This window comes from Palaemon carinicauda, chromosome 4, assembly GCF_036898095.1.
Source record: "Palaemon carinicauda isolate YSFRI2023 chromosome 4, ASM3689809v2, whole genome shotgun sequence".
NCBI classification, from domain to species: domain Eukaryota; kingdom Metazoa; phylum Arthropoda; class Malacostraca; order Decapoda; family Palaemonidae; genus Palaemon; species Palaemon carinicauda.
In genome coordinates this window covers 131,447,290-131,465,524 of record NC_090728.1, presented here as the reverse complement: position 1 = coordinate 131,465,524, position 18,235 = coordinate 131,447,290, and positions in this window count along the sequence as shown.

The window sequence follows — 18,235 nt, the reverse complement described above, 5'->3', positions numbered from 1 at the left end:
ATATATATATATATATATATATATATATATATATATATATATATATATATATATATATATATATATATATATATATGCATGTATGTGTTTGTGTTACAAGTACGTATTCGTGCAAATGTAAATATATATCCATCGAAGTAAGTTTTTTTTTTAGTTAAGTGTAACGTGCTAAAGTATAATATGATTTAAGAGTCTTGAAACTTGTCCTCGTTGCTCTTAATGGTTAGATCACCATCTATGAAAAAAATAAAATATATACAGATCTACAACCACCCGTTTTACTCTTCTTTTCAATTTCAATAAAAGAAATATAGAGCAGAATCTCAAAAGCTCTCCCTGTAGTTTGATTGCGGAAAAATTTCATAAAAATAATCTTAGGGATTAGATCCTCTAATTATAATTACAGTAACACTAATAATAACACTGAAATTACGTAGTAATGGATTCTAAAAGGGATGTACCACCCACGTGTCACACGATCGCACATGGTAACGACATTTCTCTTTTTTGTATATATTATCCTTTGTATCTTCTCTCTCCCTTCGCATTGACAGCAACTTGTAATAACGTATCTTCCTATTTCACTGTTAACTGTTTATAGAACCAGTTGCCGGCTTGTATTTTGTAACCTTCTTACCAGGATCTAATGTGTATTTATATTCGATGTGTCTGTAATAAACTTACTCAGTTGCATTCATCTCGCCTTTGATCACAACCTACTCTTGGCCTGTCAAATTGGTAACCCGGGAGGAGGACTTGCTCCTCCCACCTCCCCCAACCCCTCACTGTTACTATGGCGGATTCCATGGAAGTTGTCATTGCCCCATTCAAACTTTCGTCGTTGGCCAGCAGAGAGGTGTTTGCTTGGTTTCAGCGTGCAGAAGTCCAGTTCCACATCATGGGCGTGACTCGCTCAACTACCAAAGCATATTATGTTCTCACGGCGATACCTGAGCACACATTCCCGAAAATCTCCGACTGGCTTTGTGAACAAGGAAACACACCAATAGCGCATGACACCCTCAAAACATACCTTCTGCATCAGTACTCCCCATTGCCAGCCGCCCGTAAAGCAATGCTTTTTTAGCTCTCTTAACAACCACTGGGCGACCAAAGGACTTCGCTTGCTCCAGGGAAATGACCAGTATCACTCGTCTGCTCCTGCCACAGACCACTCTCCTTGTGAGGTGAACCTACTTTGTGCCCTTTGGGTAAGCTGTTTACCCGAACCTGTACAATCTGGCATACCCAATATCGATAGTTTACTCATAAAGGACTTGATGACCAAAGCTGACACCCTTATGGACAGCCACTTTACGACTTTCAAGACCTCCATAAACACTTTCACTCCTGTCGAAGAGGTCACCTATTCAATATCAACCGAAGCTGACGTGAAAGCCGTAGGACACATACGCCTACCCCGTGACGAGAAAACCACCCATCACCCACCACTCACTCGAGCCCCAAACAAAGACTTCTATATCCACTTACTGCTGCTCATCGGCCGCAGTTTTGCTACTACCACTCTAGATACGGGGCAACCGCGAAAAAATGTGCCAAGGATTGTCAGTGTAAGTAGGCCATCGTTCTTGACGTTGGTCTCCTGTGTTTCTAATCTTTTCTCTTTACATGATGTAGGAACGGGTGTGCGATTTTTGGTAGACAAGGGTGCTTCTCGTTTTCTTTGCCAAGGGAACTCTTCAAGACATGACGTAGTCTGTCTAAGTTTACCACAGTCCACTTGGTAGCTGCAAATGGATCTGCGATACCCACCTACGGATACGAGAAACTCCCATTATTGTTTGGAAAAGGCAAATTTAATTGGAGGTTTCTCGTTGCTGGCATCACATTGCCAAACTTCGGTACGGATTTCCTCTCTCATTTCCACCTTCTGGTCGATGCTGACTACCGACGATTGGTTAACGCAGGCCACTATTTGTCGACACCTCTCCAACCTGCCCTCTCCAACCTCGCTCTCAACATCAGCGCACCCACGGATGCCTTCGCTCACCTCCTCACGTCATACTCGGAAGTTTTTTGTCCAGAACTTAGCCAATCGCCCAGGGCCCTGCCAATACTGGTATTTATCACCATATCAAGATGACGGGACTCCCAGTCTTCACGAAACTCAGACGTCTGGCACTGGATTGATTGGCCGCCGCCAAACATGGAAGAAATGGGCCATTGTCAAAAAGCCTCGAGGCTATGGTCATCACACTTACAAATTGGCCTGAAGAAAGACGGCTCCCTGCATCCGTGTGGGGATTACAGGCACCTGAACATGCAATAAGAACCGGATCACTACCCCTTCCCAAACATCGCCGACATGACCTCCTACCTGTGCATTGCGAAGGTTTTCTCCATGCTTGATCTCCTGAAGGGTTATTATTTCGTGCCTATGAACCCAGGAGACATCCACAAGACCGCAAACACCATTCCCTTCGGTATATACAACGTCAGTTACTCCTATTTTGGCCTTCATGGATGGCATATCAGGGGACCTCCCATTCTGGGTATGTTACATGGATGACATCCTTGTGTTTTCTTCCTCAAAAGAGGAACACCTCCATCACCTGCGCTTTGTGCTCGACCGCCTTCAACAAAACGGCCTTGTAGTCAGGTACGACAAGTGTACCTTTGGTGCCAACAAAGTGGCTTTCTTAGGGCACCGCATCACTCCTGAAGGAGTCCATCCCTTCCATGAGACGATAGCAGCCATACAGAACTTCCCCACCACCTCGACCGTCAAAAAACTGCAGGAATTCTTGGGCATGATCAACTATTATCACCGTTTTCTGACAGATATTACAGCCACACTTACTCCCCTCTATGCCTTCCTCAAGGACAAGCCAAAAGAGCTGAAGTGGGGTCCCCTTCAACACGTGCCCTTCTGCAATGCAAAGAATGTCCTATCAACTGCTGCTGCTCTCACTTTTCCCGTCCCACATTCCCCTCTCCTTCTCTCCACCGATGCCAGCGACGTCACTATTGGTGCAGTATTGGAACATGTGGTCAACCGCTCGCCCCGGCCATTGGCCTCCGACTGCAAATATCTGGTGTTGTACTTGGATTTCAGTAACTTTCACCATTTCTTAGAAGGTATGCCCTTCGTATTTTGCTTAGAACACATGCCTATGGTGCCTACCTTCACTCGACAGTCTGACGGCTGGTCCACCCGTCAGCGCCGACATATCTCCGCCGTGGCTGAATAAAATTGTGCCTTCAACACGTCCCTGAGAAAACAAATCCGGTTGTTTATGCCCTCTTAACCCTGGATAGGTACGCTCCTCGGACACCCCTTTAAGGGTATACTCGGACGCGAACGACCCCGACGCCAAAAAAAATTCTTGAAAAATCAGTTTTTGCAGAAACCTCCTTTTTTCTTTTGCCAAAAAAAACTTCAATGAATGCTTAAAACAACTGTAAAGATAAATACTACTCATCTGCAGAAAAACTATTTATTATAAATATTTTAAAAAATTAAGTAGAAAAAAAGAAAGACCTGACATAAAAATTCATAAAAAAAAGTTTATACATATATACACAAATCCTTTTAGGAATTGATTCTTGAATGTTTAGGACACATCTTGATGTATTTTGGATGAAGTCAGACCCATGGAGGTGAAGATCTGAAATGAGAAAAAAAGGGTAACTTTTTTTGGCCAAAAAAATTTGTCCAAATTTCATGAATTTTTTTGGGTACCCAAATGAAATAGGAAGTGGCTAATTTTTTTAGGGAATAAACATATGTTATCCTAAAATAGAAATATGTAAAAAAATCTTCATTATTTTGTAAATTACATTTATATCAGGGGCCATATCTAAAGGTAATTTTTTGAGTACTTAGAAATTTCGTAAAAAAAATACATATATTTAATATATAATATGATATTTATGCAGGTAAAAATATACCAAAATATCACAAATTCTATAGGGAACAAGAATATATATAGATAGGGCAGCTTACGCTTCGGATATGTCCACAAAATGGCCGCCAACCACACTGACTCAGACTCCCTAATCTGCCACATGAAATGTAGGAAGGGTATGTCAATTTCAAGGTGTTATTTACTAATCTAATTATTATTGGATATGCATAAAAATTGTATGGTGGGTTGCTGGATAATTGTCGATTATTTTACGACTATAAAATTAAAATTCTGACCCAAAAAAAATTTTTTGAAGGGAAATAAAATCGAAAAAAAAAATGTAAAACAATATAATATTTTAGCTAAAAAAATTTGATGATATTCAATAAAAAAAAAGTAAACAAAATTTTCCGACAAACAAACATCTAGAGGAATCATTACTCTGTGATAGTTCCTTAGTACGTAATAATTTTGAAAGAATTGGGAAAAAACGAAAAAATGGCAATCACCGGAAAATCGAACACATACCTATATATACGCCATATCTGGCTAAAAAAAAGATAGGCATGGGTAGCCAGATCATCTAGAAACACTTTCCAACACTATAAAAATATAAGTTTTGCGACACTACTTGCTAATTCCTTACGGTAACATGACTAAGCAAAAAAATGCAAAACAAATAAAAAGGGGCACTCGCGGAAAAATGGCTAACATTCTAATATACGGCATTTCAGAAAAAAAAAATTCAGCCACGTGCTAGGCAAACCATCAAGGCACATTTTCCGACAAATAAACATCTAAATGAATAATTACTCTGTGATAGTTCCTTAGTACGTAGTAATTTTGAAAGAAATGGGAAAAAACGAAAAAATGGCAATCACAGGAAAATCGAACACATACCTATATATACGCCATATCTGGCTAAAAAAAGAAGATAGGCATGGGTAGCCAGATCATCTAGAAACACTTTCCAACACTATAAAATTATAAGTTTTGCGACACTACTTGCCAATTCCTTACGGCAACATGACTAAGCAAAAAAATGCAAAACAAATAAAAAGGGGCACTCGTGGAAAAATGGCCATTCTAATATACGGCATTTCAGAAAAAAAAAAATTTCAGCCACGTGCTAGGCAAACCATCAAGGCACATTTTCCGACAAATAAACATATAAATGAAATATTACTCTGTGATAGTTCCTTAGTACGTAGTAATTTTGAAAGAAATGGGAAAAAACGAAAAAATGGCAATCACAGGAAAATCGAACACATACTTATATATACGCCATATCTGGCTAAAAAAAAAATAGGCATGGGTAGCCAGATCATCTAGAAACACTTTCCAACACTATAAAAATATAAGTTTTGCGACACTACTTGCCAATTCCTTACGGTAACATGACTAAGCAAAAAAATGCAAAACAAATAAAAAGGGGCACTCGCGGAAAAATGCCCAACATTCTAATATACGGCATCTCAGATAAAAAAAAAAGACATGCACGTGTTAGCCCAACCATCAAGGCACACTTTCTAACACATAAACATGAAAAAAAAATCAATAATATACGGCAATTCCTTACTACGTAGTAAATTTTTACAAATATTGAAAAAAAAAACAGAAATTGGCAACCGCAGTTAAATACCCAATATACCAATAACTACGTCGTATCTGACAAAAACAAAATCACGCATGGGTAGCCAGATCATCTAGACACACTTTCCAACACTAAAAAAGCAAAAGTTTTACGACACTATTTCGCAATATCTTACGGAAAAATGACTTGGCAAAAAAATGAAAAAAAATGAAAAAGGGACACTCGCGGTAAAATGCCCGACATTCTAATATACGGCATCTCAGATAAAAAAAAAGACATGCACGTGTTAGCCCAACCATCAAGGCACACTTTCTAATACATAAACATGAAAAAAAAAATGAATAATATACGGCAATTCCTTACTACGTAGTAATTTTTACAAATATTGAAAAAAAACAGAAATTGGTAACCGCAGTTAAATACCCAATATACCAATAACTACGTCGTATCTGACAAAAACAAAGTCATGCATGGGTAGCCAGATCATCTAGACACACTTTCCAATACTAAACAAGCAAAAGTTTTACGACCCTATTTGGCAATATCTTACGGAAAAATGACTTGGCAAAAAAATGAAAAAAAATGAAAAAGGGGCACTCGCGGTAAAATGGTCCTCGTGGTGATGAACGACATTTTAACTAAAAAAAAAATCATGCACATGGTAGGCAAACAATCCACCAAGACTTTCCACAACTGATAACCTATACAAGTTGCACCATTCTACGACAATTTCATAATACGTAATAACTTTGATAATTATGCAAACTACCTTAGAAGGGTAAACTCGGTCGCGCTCGACCCCGACGCGTCTCAGAAATCGGGGAAGGAGTACAGCTACAGCAATGCACATCTGGACACTACTAGAGCGTGTAGGGGAGACACCTCCTGCAGGTCGATCACCCACAAATTCAGTCACGGGGGTGAGTCACGTGAGAAAAACCTGTTTTTTTTTTACGCTTGGGGTCGCAAACGACCCATCGTACCTATCCAGGGTTAAGAAACACGTTGGTCGCCATTCAACTGGTATTAGATTAATAAGCCTTGGATAAAGCTCAACGACACGATCCAGCGTATCAAGCATGTAGGACTCCTGCACATCCCTCCATTGGGAAGACGTCCCCCTTGAAACCTCCAACACCACCTTCCTTTGTGACAACAGTACTGGTAAACCGCGACTGTAGATTCCTGCTCCATTGCGCCGACGGGCGTTTTATTTTATTCACGGCCGTTCACATATCTCGCGCTGTTTTACTGCACAGTTGCTGAAGATGAAGTTCATTCGGTCCGGCATTACTAAGCATGCTAAGTATTGTGGCCACTCCTGTACTTCTTGCCAACCTTCCAAAGAACATTGACACACGGATTCAGGAGTGGGCACCTTTCCTCAACTTCACCGTCGTTTCGCCCATATTCACATCAATATTGTATAATATATACAAAAGGAATTATGTACAATTGTGTGACACACGGTTGGTACATGGCTCCCCCCCAAAAAATGACATACTGTACATGATAAATAGGGCGCCCTGATCTAGAGAGGCGAACTGTAGGCGGGTCATCTGGTAGAATATAAGCAGGTTTTAGACGATCAATGGAGACCCAGTCTTCTTTGCCACGAAAGTTTAGTAGGAATGCTGTCGGACTGCGTCGGATCACACGGAAAGGGCCCGTGTAAGGGGGTGTTAGTGGTGGCTTGGTAGTGTCGTTGCGCAGGAAGACGTGCGTTGCAGAGTGCAAGTCTGTTGGTATGTGATGCTTCGCTGGGGGCTTGTAAGTCTGGCGGCATGGAGTATATTTTCCCACGACGTGACGTATGCGCTGGAGATCGTCGGAGGAGGTTGTAGAAGGTAAAAATCTGGCAGGGACGACCAACGGGTCGCCATACACCATTTCAGCCGCCGAGACGTCGAGGGCGTCTTTAGGAGTGGTCCTTAGTTCCAGGAGGACCCAGGGAGGCTGAGTAAACCAATTGCAATCCTTGCAGCGGGACATCAGAGCTGCTTTGAGGGTGCAATGAAAACTTTCAACTATTCCATTGGCAGCGGGGTTGTAGGCCGTTGTCTGATGTAGGGTGATGCCCAGAAGATTTGCTAATGATGTCCACAATGGAGAGGTGAAAGTGGTTCCCCTGTCAGAAGTAATATGCTCAGGGATACCAAATCTTGCAATCCATCCAGAGAGTAAGGCAGATGTACATGAGGCGGACTTTGCAGTTTCCATGGGAATGGCTTCAGGCCAACGGGTGGAGCAGTCGATGACGTAAAACAGGTAATGATATCCTTGTGATATGGGTAGGGGGCCTACAACGTCGACGTGAATGTGTGCGAAACGATGCTGAGGTTGAGGAGAGATGCCCACTCCTGAATCCGTGTGTCGATGTACTTCGGAAGTTTGGCAAGAAGTACAGGCGTGAACCCAATCCTTAACATCCTTAGAAATGCCGTGCCAAATGAACTTTGCCTTCAGCAGCTGTGCAGTAGAATGGCACGAGGGATGTGAAAGGCCGTGAATGAAATCAAACACCTGCCGTCACATGGGAACAGGAATCCAAGGTCGCAGTCGACCAGTACTGATGTCACAGAGGAGGGTGGTGTGGGAGTCTTCGAGGGGAAAGTCTTCCCAACGAAGGGACGTGCAGGATGTCCTACATGCTTGATACTCTGGATCCTGTCGTTGGGCTTCACCCAGGGTGTTGTAATCCAATCCCAGATGAACGGCAGCCAACATATTTCTTGACAGGGCATCGGCAACGGGATTCATTTTCCCAGGGACGTATTGAAGTGTACAATTGCATTGAGCCACGGCGGAGAGATGTCTGCATTGCCGGGCGGACCAGGCATCAGACTGTCGAGTAAAGGCATGCACCAGAGGCATGTGGTCTGTGCGAATGACGAAGGGCGTACCTTCTAAGAAATGGTGAAAGTGACGGAGAGCCAAATGCACCGCCAGCAATTCTCGATCGAAGGTAGAATAACCCGATTCTGCTTTGGACAGTTTTCTGCTGAAGAACGCTAATGGGCGGGGCGAGCCGTTGACCACCTGCTCGAGTACTGCACCAATAGCGACGTCGCTGGCATCGGTGGAGAGAGGGAGAGAGGCATGTAGGATAGGAAAAGTGAGAGCCGCAGCAGTTGATAGGGCCTTCTTTGCATTGCAGAAGGCTGCTTCTTGAAGGGGACCCCACTTCAGGTCCTTTGGCTTGCCCTTGAGGGAGGCGTAGAGGGGAGCAAGAGTGGCAGCAATAGCTGGCAGAAAACGGTGATAATAGATGATCATGCCCAAGAACTTCTGCAGAGCTTTGACGGTCGAGGGCGCGGGGAAGTTCTGAATGGCTGCTACCTTCTCAGGGAGGGGATGGACTCCTTCGGGAGTGATGCGGTGCCCTAAGAACAACACTTCGTTGGCGCCAAAGGTACACTTGTCGTACCGTACTACAAGGCTGTTTTGTTGCAGGCGGTCAAGCACGATGCGCAGGTGACGGTGTTCCTCTTTTGAGGAGGAGAACAAAAGTATGTCGTCCACATAACATACACAGAAAGGGATGTCCCCTAAGATGCCATCCATGAGACGTTGAAACGTGGCCCCAGCATTACGAAGGCCAAAACATGAGTAATTGAAGGTGTATGTACCAAGCGGAGTGGTGATGGCAGTCTTGGGGATGTCTTCTGGGTTCATAGGCACCTGATAATACCCCTTGAGGAGGTCTAGCGTAGAGAAAACCTTCGCTTTGTGCAGGTAGGAGGTCACGTCGGCAATGTTTGGGAGGGGGGTAGTGATCCGGTTCTGTTTGCATGTTCAGGCACCTGTAATCCCCGCACGGACGGAGGGAGCCATCTTTCTTCAGAACGATGTGTAAATGTGACGACCATGGACTGGAGGCCTTTTGGCAAAGGCCCATTTCCTCCATTTCGGCGAACGTCTGTTTGGCGGCTGCCAATCGTTCCGGTGCACGATGTCTGAATTTTGTGAAGACTGGGGGTCCCGTCGTCTTGATATGGTGATAAATACCATGCTTGGCAGGAACCGTGGGCGTTTGGCGAAGTTCTGGACGGAAAACTTCCGGGTACAACGTGAGGAGGTGGGCTTAGGCATCCGTGGGTGCGCTGATGTGGAGAGCGAGGTTAGAGTGGGCGGGTTGAAGAGGTGTAGACAAGTACGAGTCGGCGTTGACCAATCGTCGGTGGGCGACATCGACCAGAAGGTGGAAATGAGAGAGGAAGTCCGCACCGAGGATTGGCAATGTGACGTCAGCAACGAGGAACTTCCAATTGAATTTACCGTTTCCGAACGATAATGTGAGGTTCTTGTAACTGTAGGCGGGTATCGCAGATCCGTTGGCAGCTACCAAGCGGACGTCGGCAGATGTAGACAGACTACGTCGTGTCTTGAAGAGTTTCCTTGGCAAGAGAGAACGACAAGCACCCGTGTCTACCAAATATCGCACGCCCGTTCCTGCATCATGTAAAAAGAAAAGATTAGAAACTCGGGAGGCTACCGCCACGAGCGATGGCCTACTTACACGTTTTTTGGCCACTGACAATCCTCGGCATATTTCTTCGCGGTTGCCCCGAATCTGAAGTGGTAGTAGCAAAACTGCGGTGGATGGGATGTAGTAAGTGGCTGTAGAAGTCGTTTGTTGAGGCACGAGCGATTGGTGTGTGGTGGGTGGCTTTGTCGCCGCTTCAGCACGTCACGGGGTAGGCGTGTATGTCCGACGGCATTCATGTCAGCTTCGGTTGACGTTGAATAGGCATCCTCTTCGTCAGGGGTGGAGGCGTTGATGGAGGTCTTGAAGTGGCTGTCCATAAGGGCGTCGGCTTTGGTCATCAAGTCCTTTATGGGTAAACTATCGACATCGGGTATGGCAGCACGTATAGGTCCGGGTAAACGGCGTATCCACAGGGCACGAAGTAGGTTCACCTCACGAGGAAAGCCGTCTGCGGCAGGTTGAAGGCGAGCGATACTGTTCATTTCCCTGAGGGCAAGCGAAGCCCTTTGGTCCCCCAACGGTTGTTGCGAGAGCTGAAAAAGCTTTGCTATACGGGCGGCTGGCGACGGCGAGTACTACTGCAGAAGGTATGTTTTGAGGGCGTCATACGCTATTGGGGTGTCTCCTTGTTCACAAAGCCAGTCGGATATTCCTGGGAAGGTGTCCTCGGGTATCGCCGCGAGAACATAATCTGCTTTGGTGGTTGAGCGAGTCACGCCGTTGATGCGAAACTGGACTTCTGCGCGCTGAAACCAAGCAAACGCCTCTCGGCTGGTGAATGACGAACGTTTCAATGGGGGTTCCGCAGCGCCAACTTCTATAGAGTCCGCCATAGTACCTGCGATGGAGGGGCGAAGGGGGTGGGGGTGGAAGGCGGTGCCGAGAGAAGGTTGTGAACTCAAAGGCAGGATGCAATCAACTGAGTTAATTTATTATGGAACACTCTCCTTTATATACAAAACCTCAAGGTAACAGTAAATTTCATGTACGAGAAAATGACAATGTTACATAGGCGACATGCACACATGTTTATTCTGGTTCTTTTTAGTGCGGGGGAAGAGCGAAGATACAAGCATAATATATACAAAAGGAATTATGTACAATTGTGTGACACACAGTTGGTACAAACTTTATGTGTTATGATTTGGAACATGTTATTTTCACTGTGAAAAAATCCTAATCTGTATTCCCAAGATTAAAATAAAAACGCTTAAAGTATTAATATCATATATGTGAAATTCCCGTTGTTCATAAAAGACCTAGGATAAGGGAGGACGCGGAGAATCATTATCTAAGAAAAAAATGTCATGTTCAAAATGATATCGAACGTTAGGAAATATTAAATGATATATTAAGATAAGTTCCGCTTAAAGACACCAAGACTCGTGAATTTAGGTTTTTGACAATAACAGGCCTATTAGCAGCTATTGACGAATATTCATCATCGACCATATAAGGATGCACTATGCAAAATAAATATAGGACATAACAATGAGAAAACACGAGTGTACTGTGTCAGTTTTCAACTTGGAATTCTTTTTAATAAATTAGGATTGGCTGATATTGAATTATTCTTATTTTTCCATCCAATAACATATTTTAGGTAATTTTTCAATTGTGAACCTTTGAAAATGTCTAGATTATGGGTAGGCCCTTTCATAATGTAGCATTGGTGTTGGATTGTTCTACGGTAGGTATATATATATATATATATATACACACATATATATATATATATATATATACACACACACACATATATATATATATATATACAGTATTTGTATATATATATATATATATATAGTTGGAACACTCAAGAAAAAAGTTTAGTTTATTTGTTTTATTCATTTCTGAAACACAGACCATCGGGAATTCCCCATGCACTATATTACACCTAGCATATTCGTCCATAAAAATGGTAATAATAAGTTTTCCAATGCTATTATATTGCAGTATATTTGATGTCCGACTCACTTTTTATTGTTAAGTTACCAGGCTAAGATTTCAAACCACAAGACTTGCTGAAAGCAGCTACAAAAGAAATATGAAATTATATTTTGTTCCTCTAGGACAGGGGTCACCAACCTTTTTGCGTAAAAGAGCCACATTAACATTAGAAATAGAGATGAGGGCCGCATATTAGAATTATCCTTATTATCAAAGGAAGTTCACATCTATTTGTATATTATTCACCGTTTGAGTTTATTTCAAGTTAAGTCTTACACTCTTATGCCAGCTATTGCTACGTAGGTATTATTCCTATAAATTAAAAAAATCTCAATAGTAGCTCATGTTTTATTGTAGATTTTGTGCAAGAATATAATGAGTTATTGAAGATTCTATATACCTTATTTTTAACTTGAAACTTGATGCTGCATCCTTTTTAAAAGCTTAGAAAATATCTATTTCTGCATTTGTAACAGAAAGTCTCAAAATTTAGTGAGGATGCTCATCAGTAAGCTCAGATCTGAGTTTTGATTTTACTAGTTTAATTTTTGAAAATATTTACTCACAGGTATATCTACTACCGAAAACTGAAAACATACCAACAACAAACTATTTTTAGGTCAGAATATTCTTCTGGTAGACTGGAATAAAATTCCAAAAGGCTATTGTCTTGAAACGCAGTTTTCAGGGCACCATTGGCTTGCAATTCAATAATTTGCATTTGATAAATTCCTGGAATATCTTCTGGTGATACACTGAAAGAGTAGTGAAACATTTGAATTTCCTGCTTATGATCATGGAAGACCTTAAATCTATTTGCAAATTCTTCTTTTAAAAGTTCCATTGCCTTTGTACATTTTTCTTTTGAGGCTCTCGAAGTATTCCTTTTCTCCTTCTGCAACACTAAAACAGGAAAAATTTACAAAGTTTTCATCACTGAACTGTTTCATAAAAGATATCTAGTTTATTTTCAAATGCTTTCACCTCAGTAAACATATCTGATACCAATTTTCTATTGCCCTGCAGTCGTAAGTTCAAATTATTCAAATGATCAGTTATATTAGATAAGAAAGCTAAGCAGAAAACCCAGTCTGAATCTGAAAATTCTTTTAAAATCTTTCGTTTCTCAGTAAGAAACTTTTCAATTTCATGACGAAAAGCAAAAAAACGCCTGAGAACTTTTCCTTTGCTGAGCCACCTCACTTCAGTATATCACAATATATCACCATACTCTAAATCTATTTCAGATAAAAATGTCTGAAACTGTCTATGATTCAAACCATGATGTCTAATCAAATTCACAGTTGATACGACGATATTCATATCTTCAAATTTAAGAACCTTACTGCATAGTACCTCCTGGTGAATAATGCAATGGAATCCAGAGGAGGGGTGCCATTAGCATTAGCGACTTTATTGTAGATTTTCTCGACCAACCCTGTTTTACTTCCAACCAAGTTTCTTGCTCCATCAGTGGTTCCTCTTTTTAACTTAGCCCAACTTAAATCAAGGTTATTTACCGCCTGATGTACTTCTAAAAAGAGATTTTCTGATGTAGTATATTTCATACTTCAAAGGGCACACAAATCTTCTACAACCTGAAAGTTTTTGTCAACACCTCTAATAAAAATCAGAAGTTGTGTTGTATCCAACATATAATAGCTTTTATCCAAAGCTAAAGAAAAATATTGAAAACTGTGTGCTTTCTCAGATAATGCTGAAAACACTTCTCCACTTAAATCTTCCATACACCTTGTGACTGTTAAAGCAGACAAACTCACATTTTGAAAGAGTGACAACTTTTCTGGACATATTTCTTTGACCGTTTTTATCATGCACTCTTTAACAAATTCCCTATCAGTAAATGGCTTTCCTTTTTCACATAAATACTTGGTAACCTGGTAGCTGTCACGAACACATGATTCGATCTCCCTAGCTTTGATTTTAAAGAGATTCTGCTGAGCAGACACTGTTTTTTTCAAAGAAGATATCTTGTTTGAGCGCACATCACCTTGAAGTGAAAAGTAATTTTTGTGCTGTGATTCATAATGTCTCTTGATATTAAATGTCTTTAAGGTCTTTATTCTTTCGTGACATATAAGACACAATGCACTGTCAGCATGTGGAATAAAAAAAAAATAGGCAAAAGTCAAACTCTCATTAAAAACACGACCCTTCTCATCTATTTTCCTTTTTCTAGAGTTAGATGACATGTTTAAATCCTTTAAGAGAGGAATTTAATGGCTATATTAAGACCATATGTAGATATGAATATGTATATATGGATATGTACATACCGGTGCGTATAGGTACATTACGTATGTATACATTGTATAAGTGTATGCATGTATTTATACCGGTATATGTACATATATGAATTCATATATACATACATACACACACACATATATATATATATATATATATATGTGTGTGTGTGTGTGTGTATAAACATTCACATACATTTTTCATGTGTATATATACATATAAACAAGTATGCATATATATATATATATATATATATACATAAATAATAGGCTACATGTGAATATATACATATACACGCCGAAACACTAAATGTTTTCTATTCTGGATGGGACATATTTATACGGTAACGGCGTTTGCAAATATTTTCAAAACAGTTTGCAAATAATGATTTCTAGAGGCCAGGTCTTTACAAAATTATTTCTGTTTAACACACTGTCAATATATATCTACTTCAGTAACTCGAAAAACAAAGATAAGGGTTATAGTACCAGATCCTATGTCAGAAGGCAAAAATTAATCACAAATGGAAAAAAAAGCAGTCTTTGATAAGCAGCTAGCCAATAAAGATGAACTGTAATAATCTGATTTATTCTTGTACGAAAGTTGGCGGGAAACGTTGACGTATAATAGATGTTTAAACAGCGTTTGGTGTAAAATTGCGAGATTGGTTTCATCACTTTTTCCTTATGAATTACATAATAGAAAAAATACAAGACACATAGTTATTTGAGGATTTTTTATTTTCTTAGCACACTGTCAATATATATTTAGTTCAGTAACTTAAAAAAAAGTACCAAATCTTATGTCAGAAAGCAAAAACTTTTTGATAAGCAGTCAGCCACTCAACTAAAGATAAACTGTGATAATCCAATTCACACCTGTACGCAAGTGAACGTAAAACGTCGACGTATAATACTTGTTCAAATAGCGTTCGGTGTAAAAGCAGTTTAATTTTATCACTTATTTCTCTCAAGAATTAAATAACGGGTTCATTTATTATCATTATTATTATTATTATTATTATTATTATTATTATTATCATTATTATTATTATTATTAAGAGAGAGAGAGAGAGAAAGAGAGAGAGAGAGAGAGAGAGAGAGAGAGAGAGAGATAGAGAGAGAGAGAGAGAGAGAGAGAGAGAGAGAGAGAGAGAGAGAGAGAGCATTACCCTTATATTGCTCTGAGGGCCACACTAAGTATCATTAAGGGACACAGGTTGGGGCTGCTCTAGGACATTTAAAGCACGGGATTTATTAATGTTAGACAAGCAAAGTAAAGTTTATAAAGCCCTTGTATAAGGTAATGACTGTTACTATCATATCATTTAGATTATATTTTAAATGCTGGCACATTTAGGCATATCCCCCCTTCTCGAGAAATTAGCATAATGTTCTAAATTTATTTGTCGAAACCATAATAATTCTGAGGAAGGTTCCGTCCCCAGTGTATCATATGCGGTGGATTTTCAGAAGCTTTGCATCTCAGAAACTTTCTCAGGAATCTAATCATTGTTTGTACATTTTTCGCTACAAATAAGAATAATGATTCCTTTGAGTTAGTACGGGAACAATTCTTAGCGAAATTTTCAATTCCTCATTTTTCTGGCTTTTGCTCAACTGTCATTCCTTTTTTAAGATATTAACTATTATTGTTTTATTGTATTCCACTTTACAGTAAATTTATTTTTTTATGTTTTATTTCATCAAAAGAATTGCATTGTATATTATTCGCCCTTGAAGTAAGTTATCTTAAATGTTAAAATAATTTGATTTGAATCATTATCTAAAACATCAATAACTAAAAATAGAGACCTTGGTTGTGGCAACAATTTATCAAACAACATATACTGATAACTATTGGTAACATTTAAAATACAATATATATATATATATATATATATATATATATTGTGACCCGTAAGCGTGAGGTGCACGTGTTCAGAGGCGCTCCGGACACTTACTGGAATAACTATGGTCATTTACGTGCTTTCCCGTTTAAAATGTGTGTGTATGTGCATGAAGTGCTGCTCTGCCTAGTGAAGTGTACCTTATCACTTGCAATCCTGTGCTTCTTGTTATAATTGAAAATTTCCCTCTAATCCAATCAGTGCCCGAAATTTCTTTCCCCCTCAGTGCTATTGGCTGCTTTCGGTTCAAACAGTGAAAATAAGAAAAATAAAAAGAGAGGAGTAACAGTTTTCTCTTCGCTCAGCCTAACCACAAGGTTGACAGAAAAAATGACCCCGAGTGTCGAGAGTGCCTCTCGTCCCTCCACCCCTCACATACAGAACAATTGTGTTTATTTTATCAATTCTCGTTCTAACAACAGCGATCCGGAGTCCATCACAGATGTCGTGAGAAATCTTTTCACGGAAGAAGATATCACAATTGCATATGTCTCGTGCAAAGACTATATGCCCGACGGCATTCGGAATGATCGAAATGCAAAGAGCCTGACTTCTCAGAAGAAATCACTCTCATGTCAACATGGCTCAAAACCACAAGAAATGTTACCATTTGCGCGGATAACCCATACACCCTACCTCCGCCCCAGCCAGCTGACCTCAATATAGTGATTGTACATAACACTGCAGTAAAAGCCTTGGAGTTGTCAATTTCGCTGTCAAATACCTCTGAAGATCTCCGTGCAATCCCTGATGCAATCGCTGCAATGAGGCAGCAAATCAGTGATGCTGTAGGGCAGCAAGTCAGTGACGCAATCGCTGCAATGAGGCAACAAATCAGTGATGCATTGGGTCACCAAATCAATGATGCATTCGCTTCAATGGGGCTAAAAATCAATGAAATAACAAATCAAATTGGAGAGTTGAAAGGAAAATGTAATAAGTTGATTGACCCCACGGACCAACCCCAACTGCCACTTGAACAACCCTCATCTGACCCCACGCCCACCTCGGAACCACAAAACACCCGCTCTAGCCTGCCTGTTACAGGGCCAAAGATCGTTACGAAGCAAACACCAGTTTTGGATACCACCACCTCCCCCTCCCTATCGTTAGACAGAAGAGATTCAAGAGAAGTACCATCCACTCCTTCCATCTCTCCCCTCCCCCCCTGCGACTGACTCATATGCCAGGGCGCTAATGTCAAATGCCCAAGACGTCAACGAGGCATGGCAGACCTCCCAGCGAAAGACAAAGTTCCGACCTGACCGCAACCGCAAACAGGTCAACCAGCATTCATCCGGGAATATCCCCCTTCACCACCGCCCAAAGAGATGCCACGTCGTTGTCCACAACCTGTATTCCTCAGTGACTGAAGATGCCATCAGGCTCCGGGTTAGGGATTTAACAGGATCAGACCCCCTCATTCTTCATAGCCTCAAGCGTAAGACAGTAGGTCAAGTTGCATACAGGGTTTCCTGTTTATTCCATCATCAAGAGCTCCTGGTAGGCGAAAACTTTGGCCCAGGAGCATATGTGTCCTTTTATGATCATAAAAGAGATCCCCCGCCCCCAGCGACCCTAGTCCCCCAAAGTCACCTACGACAATCAGCCTCCCCCGTCAACGCCCCAGCACCAGCCACACCCACGCCCCCTGAGATTTCTGCTCTTATCTCCAAAGGTCGACGAAATTCATGGAGTCATTAAGTATTTTGTCTTGGAACATATACGGGATCAAGCGGAATTTACCTGTCCTTAATGAGTTCTGCAATGATTTCCGTGGCATTATTGCACTGCAAAAAACCTTACTCCTCCACCATGACCTGGCTATCAGTGATTCAGTTCATGTTGATTATAACAGTTTCTCTATCTCGTCGATGGTTACTCACGACTACATCATTCAAGGTCGTCCGAAAGGAGGTCTCTCATTTCTATGGCATAGATCTCTGGATAAGTGCGTGAAACCAGTGACGTATCAAACTGACAGACTGCTCGGCCTGCAAGTAACGATTGAAGGTAAAACCATATTAGTGATTAATGCATACTTCCCCTGGGAGTACCAGTCAAACTTTGATCAGTATTGTATATTACTAGGAGAAGTCCAAGGTATTATTAATGATACCACCGCTGACCATGTGTGCATAATAGGAGACTTTAAT